Source organism: Mustela erminea, chromosome 4 (assembly GCF_009829155.1).
Source record: "Mustela erminea isolate mMusErm1 chromosome 4, mMusErm1.Pri, whole genome shotgun sequence".
Classification (NCBI taxonomy): Eukaryota; Metazoa; Chordata; class Mammalia; order Carnivora; family Mustelidae; genus Mustela; species Mustela erminea.
In genome coordinates this window covers 119,378,137-119,387,861 of record NC_045617.1, presented here as the reverse complement: position 1 = coordinate 119,387,861, position 9,725 = coordinate 119,378,137, and the positions used below count along the sequence as shown (strand labels likewise).

The 9,725-nt window shown below is 45.1% G+C and overlaps 1 long non-coding RNA gene across 1 annotated transcript; it reads right to left on the bottom strand.

Moving 5' to 3' along the window:
• Positions 1-1,132: 1,132 nt before the first annotated feature.
• Positions 1,133-8,384, bottom strand: LOC116588926. Its single transcript, XR_004285125.1, has 3 exons — positions 7,970-8,384; positions 2,862-2,922; positions 1,133-1,651 (listed from the first exon to the last, which is right to left on the bottom strand). It is a non-coding gene; the product is annotated as an uncharacterized LOC116588926 (long non-coding RNA).
• Positions 8,385-9,725: the final 1,341 nt, after the last annotated feature.

Genomic DNA, 9,725 nt, shown 5'->3' with positions numbered 1-9,725 from the left:
TTATTGATTTAGTTGTGGATAAAAAAATGAAAATACGTGTGGCTTCCATTTGTACTCTTCTCAGTTTTTAAAAATTTCAGTAGATTGCTTTCTTGAAGATACTCCATTTTTCTTTGAGTTCCACATTCATAGTTTCTACTTTTTTTTTTTTTTAAGATATTTATTTATCAATGAGAGAGAGAGATAGCACAAGCAGGGGGAGCAAGAGAGGAAGAAGCATGCTCCCCTCTGAGCAGGGTGCCCAACATGGGGCTCTATCCCAGGACCTTGAGATCAAGACCTGAACCAAAGGCAGTTGCTTAACCGACTGAGCGAGCCATCCAGGTGCCCCATAGTTCTGACTTCTACCATAATTTCAATGGTTTCTATTTCTATCATAGTTTTAAACTCATTCCCAGTGACCTATGATTTAAAAATATATATATGGGGTGCCTGGGTGGCTCAGAGGGTTGGGTCTCTGCCTTTGGCTCAGGTCATGATCTCAGGGTCCTGGGATCAAGCCCTGCATCGGGCTCTCTGCTCGGTGGGGAGCCTGCTCCCCCCGCCCCTGCCTCTCTGCCCACTTGTGATCTCTGTCTGTCAAATAAATAAACAAAATATTTTAAAAATAAATAAATATATATCATTGTAGTCAATGTTTACTAAATTAAAATGTATTTTTGCCAAAAATGTAAATTAAAAAAAAACTTTAAAAATCACTTTAGTAGATGTTACAAAAGGTATTTTCTTCTAAAATATTCAAAATTGTGTATTAAAAAGACAAAATAAAAATTATAATTAATAAATATTAATATCCTAAATCAAACTAATTAAATAAAGCTATTTTTTGCTTGCTTTAAAAATCCGTATTAGACAACTTTATAGAAATCAAACTATTTGTAATCTAGTATTCAATGTTCATCCACTTACCAAACAGAAAATCAATGTCATACCTCACAAAAATTATGTCTAGACCTATTTGCATACAAATTTTACAGTAAAAAAATTAATATTGCAAAATGTTCCTCAATTGTCATTTGTAACTGTCGTGAATGTAGCACAACATAAATCGATACCTCTGAAACACAAAGAGAAGTAAGAAAAATGGACACTTTATGTGATAAGTGATACTTTATCATGCCATTTGAGAGATAATATTTGACAAATTAATTTAGTTGCATTTTCTCTTACCTAAGTGCTTCCGCCACTTAAATCCTGCCTACAATCCAAACCAGCATGCACCTCGGAATCTGGCAGAGGCATAGTCTAAACTTTCACAGGATTCAGTTGTAGTCATCTTTTGTTTCCAGGATACAGGCCAAGAGATTGCAGAAACATTTCCCTGGGGTCCAAATGGGGTTAATTATGAGAGCAGATGTTCAGGGTTTCAGGTTGTGCTATGCCAGCACTGAGGGCCAGATCCCAAGTGCCTGGGTGTCATTTAATAAATGCCGTGTGTGATAAACAAAGGCCCCCAAAGTATGCGGGCCAGAGCAAGTCCTTGTGGTCTGGATATGATGATGATACTGTCTATGGGCAAGATCATGATTAAGTTCCAACTATGCTAAGTTTGTGGTACCTTTCAGATATCCAAGTAGGGTTTCCATGTAGGCAGTCAGATACACAAGACCGGAGACCAGATACGAGTCTGAGAATGATCAGCTGACAGCATCTGAAACCATGGGTCAGGTGTGATGGGTCCCAAACCTGGGAAGTAGTTACAAATTAAAATTCTAGCTCCCCCAAACCAATGAATCAGGAATACATGGTTTAACAGGCCCTCCAGGCAATTCTGATGCACACAAAATTGGAGAACTACTGCTCTAATGTGAGGAACAAGGGGGTAGTGTAAATTTAGTGACAGGTGTTGGAGGGCGTTCACTTCTGAGGGCCTCAGTTTCCTATGTGACATAAGTGAGATCACCAACTGAGAGAGGTGAGACAGAGGAGCCTCACAGGTCCAGGATCATGGAGTTTACTTATTTTTTAATTATTTTATTTTATTTTTACTTATTTGACACAGAGAGAGAGAGATCACAAGGAGGCAGAGAGGCAGGCAGAGAGAAAGGGGGAAGCAGGCTCTCCTCTGCGCAGAGAGCCCAATTCGGGGCTCAATCCCAGGACCCTGAGATCATGACCCGAGCCAAAGGCAGACACTTAACCCACTGAGCCAGCCAGGGAGGATCAGGGAGTTTAAAGTAGCCATTGACCAGCATGATGTGGTTGGGTCACTAAGCAATGCTGGGGTTGGTGGCATGAATAAGGACTGGTAACTATTTCCTCGTTGTGTGGCTTCCTTCAACACCTCTTGGCCATCAGAGTAAAATACTGAAGAAGACATATCACGGGGCTCATCTAGGGGTGGGGCTTTGCCAGGTAGGGCCAAGGGTGAAAATATAGAGGGGCGAGGGAGTTCAGGATATTGTCAAGAGAGTTGTTGAAATGAAGGGCCATACAGCTGAAAGTGGAGAGGAGGTACTGACACGTTGGAAAAAGGGAATTGACCTGGAGGTACCGGGAGCCTAAGACATGGTGGTAAGGAGCTAGCCAGGGTGATGGCTGCAAGGTTAGAAGATAGGGGCGGAGTCAGGAGGCTGACTGATGGATTTTCAAAGAGTGGCTGCTTCAGATGACGAAGTCCAGGGTGTGACAAAGGGAATGGGCGGCTGGCTGGGAGTGCAGAAGTTCATGGGACGATGTCACCAAGTTGTTGAGAGGCCAGGTGGGGAATGGGTCCTCTGAGTGGACAAAGAGATGGGGAGACACAGTCCGCTGGGTGCCACTGTCCCCTTGAGTGAGGTAAGAAGGTCTAGCATGTGGCAGACAGTAGCAAAGAGGAAAAGGGCAATTTAGCTGAGGCAGGGGCTATTTTAAACACAAACCTGGGGACTGGAGGAGGTATAGTTTGGAGGCAGCAATCTGGAGCAAGGAAAGCACCCACACCTATAAGAAAATAAACAGCTCTTATTTCAGAAGACAGCAGAGAAGGTAGTGTCCCCAGGGGAGAGTTACATTTCAGCTAAAGTCTGGAAGTGAGGGGAGCACGCTAAGGAGAAGTTAAGGCTATGAGGAGCTTCGAAGTTTATTAGAGGGCATAAGGGTAGCTTCGGGAGGGGCCAAGTGGAGGGCTGGGTCAGGACCAGAGTCAGAGTATCACAGAGACAACAATGCTATAGAGTAAGCGGGCTAGGGCATTTACATTTTCACTTAAACGATCAAAACAGGGATAGGAGGAAGGCTGGATTTCGTTGAGTCTCTTGGAAGGGGTAAAAAGTGGTGATTAAGGATATGGCCTCTGGGGAAGCCTGGCTAGCACAGCTGGAAGAGAATGGACTCTTGATCTTGGGGTTATGAGTTCAAGCCCCATGTTGGGTGTGGAGATTGTTCAAAATTAAATAAATAAGCTTTTTAAAAAAGATTTTATTTGGGGCACCTGGATGGCTCAGTGGGTTAAAGCCTCTGCCTTCGGCTCAGGTCACGATCCCAGGGTCCTGGGATAGAGCCCCACATCAGGCTCTTTGCTCAGCAGGGAGACTGCTTCCCACCCGCCCATGCCTGCCTCTCTGCCTACTTGTGATCTCTCTCTCTCTGTCAAATGAGTAAATAAAATCTTTTTTAAAAAGATTTTATTCATTTATTTGAGAGATAGAAAAAGCACCAGCTGGGAGAGGAACAGAGGGAGAAGCAGACTCCTCTGCTGAGCAGGACCATGACCTGAGCCGACATAGATGCTGAGCCAACAGAGCCTCCAAGGTGCCCCAATAAATAAACTTAAAAAAAAAAAAAAAAAGGATGTGGCCTCTAGAGCAGAGCTGACAGCATTCAAATCCCACCCTTGTCATGTTCCAGCTGTCTATAACCTTGGACAAGGTCTCTCTGGGCCTCCATTTCTTCTTCTGTAAAATGGAGATGACAAGAGTACTGACCTCACAGGGCTGTTGTGGGCATTAAATGACTCTGTGTGTTAAATGTCCAGGCCTCACACATAATCGGTAGTGGCTCCCAAGCCCGGCACCGCTGCCGCCTCCCCCACTTGGACCCTACCCCTGTGCTAGATGGAAAAGGCAAGTGGCAACCACTTGGATGGGAAGGACAGGTTTCACAAGCAGGTGGGAATGCAAGAATTATATGGAGACACCAAGAAGATCCCAGTGGGGGGAAAACGGATTCTTTCGGGTGATAGCTGGCTGATACTTCCTATAAGTGGGAACTGAATGAGAAGGCTTCATTCCCTGAGATCACAGAAGGTTATATTGCTACACATCAGGCCAATTGTGACCTCTCCAATGAAGGCGAGTCTAGCCCTACTGCAAATGTATGAAGGTATCAATGCTAGGGATGAAGAGGAACTTCTGCAAAGAAAAGCCTCAAGCCTGCTGATCCCAAAAGGGGAGAGATAAAAGAAAAGAAGAATCGAGATGGTTTCGTGTTGAAGAAGAGAGAAATACAAATGTATTTTATGTCTGATTTACCTCCAGACATTACAGTGGATGAATTGGTACAACTTTTCCAAATCTTGCATTATTATGAGAGATTCTCGAACAAACTCAAGGATACCAAGCTTTGCACAGATAACCAAAGAATTTTTTTTTAAGATTTAATTTATTTATTTTACAGACAGAGATCACAAGTAAGTAGAGAGGCAGGCAGAGAGAGAGAGAGAGGAGGAAGCAGACTCCCCACCAAGCAGAGAGCCCGATGCAGGGCTCCATCCCAGGACCCCAAGATCATGACCTGAGCTGAAGGCAGAGGCTTTAACCCACTGAGCCACCCAGGTGCCCCTAACCAAAGAGATATTAAAGGAGATGGGCTTTGCTGTTACTTGAAGGGGGGTTCTGCAAATCTTGCATTAAAGTTTTTAGACAAAGATGCAATTAGGGTCTCCTAAGTTCATGTCAAGGTTGCAAAGTTTCAAGCTGAAGCAAGAATATGATGCCTTAAAAAAGAAGTGCAAAGACCACAAGAAGACAACCTTCCATACCACAATTATAGCAGCTCAGCCCAGATGTCTACTCTTTGCAGGTCCTGGATGAGGCCCTGGAGCTGCAGAGCAAAGAATTAGAGAAAATCGGAAATAAAAATGGAGACAGTGACATCTTCTAGGTAAAATGATTACAAGTCTTCAGAAACTAAAGGAAGAAAAGGAAGCTTGGAACCAAGAAAGGCTTCAAGGCAGTTAATCAAGCCTTGGAGTAATCAGGAAGCCCAGAGATTTCTTGAAGAATAGGATACAACTGGACACAAGGAAGAAATCGGGTGGTGTCAGAAGCAATTGCCAAGGGGCTCAAGCACAGGGGCATAGGGTGAGCTGGTGACGATGCCTACAGGTGCTAAGTTTGTAGGACTTGTCCTGGACTATGAATGAGGCCAAGCAGAGGCCAAGGACTGAGCCCCTGTCCTGTCCTTATAGGGAGGTCCACCACAGGATCTTGCGAGATAAATGGGAGGACAACATCTTCTCAAGTCTTCTCTGTGCAGATGTGGGGATCTCCCACCTCCTGACTACTGGCTTATCCATATTCCCTTCAAGGAGCTGCTGTCTCTCCCTCTCCTACAGGTGATCTATACCGAGGCTCTGCAGTACCCGGATGAGAGCCCTGGCACCCGAATGCTCCATGATCATCTCTGTAGCCATCTCTCAGGAGCAGTGTCAACATCCTCTGACTCTGACTCAGATGCTGAACTTAAAGGTGAACTCTGATCCTAATTTCATTTTAGAGACAATAGGATATTGCAGTTCCATAAACTCATGATGCCTTCCCTTCCCCAAACCCAGTGTCATATATATCCAAAGCATGTGAAAATACACAAAACAGAATTTGAAAAAATTAAATAAAAGAAAAAAACAGAAAAATACACATTCCTAGTGAGTGACTTTGGCACATCTTTCTCAATAAGTGATAAAAAAGAAAACACAAGGGAAAATCAGAAAAGATATAGAACATCTGAAGAACACAGTTAACAACTTGACCTATTTGACAAATACAGAACACTTGCCCCAATAGCAAAAGAATCCACATTCTTTTGTATATCAAATTTTATTTACTAAAAATTACCCCATGCTATGTCACAGAACAAACTTCAGAAAGACATCAAAGGATTGAAACCATTCAGTATATGTTTTCCGGGAGGTAGAAATCAAGAATAAAATAAAAAAATACTGAACTGCTCCAGTGTCAAGCCATATACTCCTAAATAATTCTTGGGTTATGGAAGCTACCACAGCAGGAATTAGGAAATCTTTTGAATTGAATAACAATAGAAAGAGATCAAAGATATCAGAACGTACGAGACATAACCGAACAGTGTTTAGAGGGGAAGTTACAGCATTGAGTCCATATGCTGGAAAAGGAGACAGGGCTGACAACCAATGATTCGAAATTCAGGTTAGCATATCAAACTCAAACACAGCAACGTGAAGAAACAGTAAAGAGATGGCATCAATAAAAAAAGAAAAGGCAAATCCAATGAAGAAATTCAACAAAGTTGGGGGGAGGTGCAAAAATCAGTGCACTGGACAGGGTAAGCCCTTGATATGTGGCAGTCACATTATTGTCACTCAGAGAGGGTGGACACACTGGGCTCACAGGGATCTTGGATGCTTGCCCTGGAGTAGACAGGTCCAAAGCTTGCAGATCCCACCCTGAGCGTTGCCACGTGAGATTTAGGATGGGGAGTTTGAGGAAGGGAAATGGAGCATAAGCAGGGGTTGCAAAAGAGGCAGAGGGAGAAGCAGACTCCCTGCTAAGCGAGGAGCCAGATGCGGGGCTCAATCCCAGGACCCCAGGATCTTGACCTGAACTGAAGGCAGACACTTAACCAACTGAGCCCCCAGGCGCCCCAAACCCTGTGATTTTTATCGATGACCATCACAGTTACTGCCAGTTCTGCTGTGGTTTATTGCTTACACTTTTCATTAGAGAAAATGCTAAGTGTCTGTTCGAAGTTAGTGAAAATAAATTTTTTTTTTAATTTCCCCAATCCTGGAGCTCCTGGGTGGGTCAGTGGGTTAAAGCCCCTGCCTTTGGTTCAGGTCATGATCCCAGGGTCCTGGGATCGAGCCCCACATCGGGTTCTCTGCTCAGCAGAGAGCCTGCTTCCCCCTCTCTCTGCCTGCCTCTCTGCCTACTTGTGTTCTCTGTCTGTAAAATCTTTTATAAAAAGATTTTATAAAATCTTTAAAATAAAATAAAATTTCCCCAATCCTCATTCACAGAGCCTTTAGGATCTTGGTTAAAGGCCCTGCAGAGGAACCCAGCAATGTCTGAGTGGAAAGGGGGCCAGGCTAGGAGACCATGTTGCTCCCTGCCCGTGAACCTTGGGACCCTTGGTCCCTGCTACCTAGATCCTGGAACTGTCCTGGCTTCTGTCTTTTCCAAAGCCTACCCGTTCAGTTTTTCCTTCACTTCTATAAATATCCTTCCAATAATTTATTCTTGCCTCTTAGAATTCATTTGTTATTTCTCTACAGATAGCTACTGCCACAGCCCACAACTCCTAGCCTAGAGTCATGGAACAAGAAGTGAGTGTGGACAGAGAAGGTTCAAGACACTGAGTGGCTGTGTGGTGTTGGGACTCATTTATTTATTCAAGCATATGAAAGAGAAAGAACACCTCACAGAGCAGGGGTGTGAATTCAGTAAGATGAAAGGTCTACTCTATGAGATCAAGAACTTTGATTTAGTCTCTGCTGCATCCTATCAGTGCCTATCATAGAACACAGAAGGGGATCAATAAATATGCTTTGGCTTAATGAATACTATATATGAAAACACTTGGGGAACTCCAAAATTTAACATGAATTGCTGTACCCATTATTCCCAGGATGAAAAGAGTTGATATCTACTCCCCCCTCGAAGTTTTGTTTTTGGGCTTGCTTTTTCCTTCTTTCCTTGAATCTTTACCCCAGATCTATGTCGGAATCTGGCTAATTTGCCTGCTTCCCCTTATGACTGATCTTCTGAAATAAAAAAAAAGCCACCCTTCTTACCTGGAGGGCAGGTGGGCCAATAATAGGATGAGGAGGAAGGGGGATGTCCCTTATCTCTTTTGTCCTCAGTCAATAGTCCTGAAATTGATGCTGGGATGGAAACCCCCATTTTGTGCAGATATAGAGCTGTTAAACACTAAATGTTTTCCAGAGAGTTCAGGTAAGAAATAACTCAGGGCAAGTCGAGGGTACAGAGGTAGAGAAATAGAGGGAAATGCTATTTCTTTAAAGGGTCAAGGATCCTTGAGCAGCCCCGGAGAAATTTGAGGGGCAGTGATGTTTGCCAGAAGTAGAGTTTCAGCCTGAAGATCACAAGGTTCTATCTAAGCCAAAGAGTCTTTAGGTTGGAGTGCCTGGCTGGCTCAAACAGCAGAGCTTCCAACTCTTGATCTTGGAATTGTAGGTTTGGTCCCAGCTTAGGTGAAGAGATTGCTTAAAAAAATAATAAAATCTTCGGGCGCCTAAGGGGTTCAGTCAGTTAAGCATCAGACCCAACCTAGACTCAGATCTGGTGCCCTCGCCCCTTGGGCTCGAGGCTGGGCTTGGAGCCTCCTTAATACTCTCTCTCTCCCTCGCCCTCTGCCCTTCCCCACATGTACTCTCTCTCAAGTAAATAAAATCTCTTAAAAATCCTTCTAAAGACTTTTTTTTTTTTAACGATTTTATATATTTGTCAGAGAGAGCACAAGCAGGGGAGCGGCAAGTAGAGGGAGAACCAGGCTCCCCACTGAGCAGGGAGCCCCCATATGGGACTCAATCCCAGGACCCTGGGACCACAACGTGAGCTGAAGACAGATACTTAACTGACTGAGCCACCCAGGTGTCCCTGAAAACATCTTTTTAAAAGGGGGATAGGCAGGCTGAAAGAAAACAACTTAAGTCGTTTCAGCGAGATGGAAGCACGGGAGAAGCTTCGCCCCCCACCCCGCGCCTCCAGAAAAACTAAGCAGCTGGGAAAAACTCCATCTCCTGGTGGATGCTGCCTCCTGGAGGTCGATATGGGTATCGCGGCTCCCTTTCACGCTAGTCTGTCGCATCGGGTCCTGAGACTGTTGAGTTTAAGAGTTCTTATGGATCCCCGGGGAGGTCGATGTCCCCGAAAACTGTGCGTTACAATAAAACGTGAATGCCTTCTGGTCCCCTAATCAAGAGCCTCCTCATACTCCAGCACTGCCCCTCAGTGGATGGACAGAAGCGGCCTGTACTAAAATCAGAGTGCCTGCCCGCACAGCCCTTCTCCCATAGGAGCAGTAGTTGACTTCCGATTAAGTCGCCTGTCTTGGAGGAAGTCTCCCACATGGGGTATCAGGGGACCCTTTCTGTAAGGAAACTGCTCTTTGTCAAAGCAGCCTGTACCTTGCCTGTTCCAAGCCCCAAACCCTGAGCGAACCTTCTCTGTGCACCTCACGCTGAGGCTGGAGTCAGAGCAAATGTAAGCACCAGATCCGCTAAAGCTGAAAACTAGAACTGGGGGCGGGTGTAGCTGAGCGAGGAATGATGAGCACCAAAGGAAGGCAGAGGGACAGAGGGACAGAAGGACAGAGGATTCCCGGGGCGAACTGGCGGCCCTCGGAGCCTAGCACCCCACCACCTAGCACGCAGCAGGCCTCAAGGAACATCTAGGGCAGAGTCAGGCAGGGTAACACTGGAAGGACGCCGAGAGCAGGGTGTGAGGAGCCGTGGCGCCGGCTGAGGTCAGCTAAGGACACTGCCTCGGTTCCGCCCCTGAGGCGTCTGGGCCAATCAAGAGCCGCCC